Raw genomic sequence first — 2,112 nt, 5'->3', positions numbered from 1 at the left:
CTATTCCCTTTTCTGTGGTCAAGAAAGATAGTAAACGCTGCTATTTGTAGATTGAACATGTATTTGTTTTGTTTTGTTTTGTTTTTTTCCTTAGGACGATTCCTATGCTCTTCCCCCAACAAATCCAAATGTCGGGATTGACATAAGGCTGGGCTACAGTTCCAGGCTAACAACTTTTTCGACCCTCACGGTTCCTTTGACTCGGGTGGATGTGGCACACGCCGGGACCGGGGTGGATATAAACAGCAAGTAAACACTCTAATTTTAAACTTGCACTGGAAAGCACTTTCACAATGGGGACAGTGGCGCTCGCTCCGTGTCTCCCAGCGCACTCGCAAGGGCTCCTCGGCAGGGCTCAGTGTCCCAGATCCTCCGGGTGCCGGGAGTCTGGGAAGGTGCCGGGCCAGAGAGAAAAAAACTTCCCGTGGCCGACATGAGCTGGGGGAGCCCGAGATCGTCCCTCCCGCGCGGCCAGCGGAGAACGTGAGCCCGGCGCGGGGCGCGGAGAGCGGGGAGCGGGGGAGAGGGGCGGAGCCGGCGCGGGGGGCGCGCGGGGCGCGCGGGGCGCGGAGGAGGCGCGGAGGAGGCGCGGAGCCGCGCGGCACTTGTCCTGTAATCGATTGCCGAGCGCGCCGAGCGAGCGGCCGAGCGCGCAGACACGCGCCCCCGCCCCCCTCGCCTGCCCGGCCGCCCGCCCGCGCGCTGGCTCGCTCCCTTGCTCGCTCGCCCGACCGTCCGCTCCGGGCTCTCACGGACCCGGGCGCTCGCGTACGACGCCCCCCTACCCAACCCCCTCCGCGCGCGCGCCGCCGCCGCCGCCGCTGCCCGCCCTCCGCCCGCGGGCGTCTGCGCGAGCCCGGCCGGCGGGGGAGATGTGCTCGGGCTCCGCCGGATCGGTTTCTCGGGGTTTGACCAGCTGTCCCGGGCTAACCCTGCTCCTCGCTGAAGATGGAGGAAGTAAAAACAGGATTACCCTTAGCTACAGATCCACTGCCTTAGTTTCCACCACCAACTGCAGTGCACAAACACACGTTAGGCACAGGAAAGAAAGAAAGAGAGAGAGGGAGAGGACACACTAACAGTAAACACAAACAAAAGGGTGATGGGATTATTTTACTGCATGCACTGCTGAGGTAAATCTCCGCTTGGCTTTTTTGCGTGGGGAAGAACAGCTCTTGTTTTATTTGTCTTCTGATTCATAGATTATCTATCAATTTGTGTATGTTTTGCAAAGGGTTTGGGTGGTGGTGGGGGGAGTGTTTTCAAAGTTAAGTGTAATGATATGGAATCTTGTTTAACAGTGTGGTGTGATCGAATGACTTGTTGCTGTTAACCAGTGATAATAATAATATAGACGCTTTTCTTTGGGGAGGGATGGGTTGTGGCTCTGATTAGGGAAATGATTTCTGTAAAGGACGCTCAGGGAATTTCGTTGAAGATAATGTCCTTTGCCTTAATGTATCATCCCCTCCTCGTAATTTGCTTCTGGGATGTTAATGGATTAATCAGTTCTCATCTCTATAGCTGTCATGGATTTGGACTTGTTTTTGCTTTGTTTTAACTTGAATTCCAAGAAGAAAGATTGGCTAACCTGGCATAGATTGCAGCTGTCTAGATAGAGGGTATTATACTGTTGAGATTGAAAACAAAACAAAACAAAAATAATGTTAATAAAAATCTGGTATGACACATGTATAAAAGCAGCAGTTAAATCGCTTTGACAGGTTCTGGTATGGACGAAGGAGATGGAATGAAGATTTAATTTCTTTTTCCTTTTTTCTATTTTGCCAGAGGCCACAAAACAGTCCTGTGAAGTTGGCCTAGGTTCCTTGCTGGGTTCTGCCTGACTGTCCCTCCCCTCATATCCCCCCTCCCCTTTTTCTTTCAGTTTTCTTGTCTTAGCTTTTGGTCGATTCTTAAGGAACCGGTGGATCAAGTTTTTTCTCTTCTTGTTAATCGCATTGCTGTAGCACTGACTGACCTCTCTCTCTCTCTCCTTCTCTCCCTCCCTCCCTCTCTCTCTCTCTTTTTTTCGTCTTTCCTGAAAGTACGTGGTGCCATTCCTGAGTGACTTTTCCTACTAGACCATCCCAAAGGGACAAGGGGGCGGGG

The 2,112-nt window shown here is 52.7% G+C and overlaps 1 protein-coding gene across 10 annotated transcripts in view; it reads left to right on the top strand.

Annotated features, from left to right (window-relative positions):
• Nucleotides 1-431: 431 nt before the first annotated feature.
• Nucleotides 432-2,112, top strand: part of Ikzf2 (IKAROS family zinc finger 2) — a 153,079-nt gene continuing 151,398 nt past the window's right edge. For 4 of the 10 annotated variants that reach the window (XM_031367830.1, XM_031367839.1, XM_031367836.1 and 1 more), the window contains exon 1: nt 725-1,133. The gene's annotated coding sequence lies outside the window, so the exon portion shown is untranslated. Of the gene's footprint in view, nt 484-724; nt 1,134-2,027; nt 2,048-2,112 lie in introns of those variants that run through there. The other 6 variants (XM_031367837.1, XM_031367832.1, XM_031367834.1 and 3 more) reach the window with 4 other exon arrangements.

Source organism: Mastomys coucha, unplaced genomic scaffold (genome assembly GCF_008632895.1).
Source record: "Mastomys coucha isolate ucsf_1 unplaced genomic scaffold, UCSF_Mcou_1 pScaffold14, whole genome shotgun sequence".
NCBI classification, from domain to species: domain Eukaryota; kingdom Metazoa; phylum Chordata; class Mammalia; order Rodentia; family Muridae; genus Mastomys; species Mastomys coucha.
Note: the sequence above shows the minus strand (reverse complement) of the source record. Positions and strands in the feature narration are given on the sequence as shown.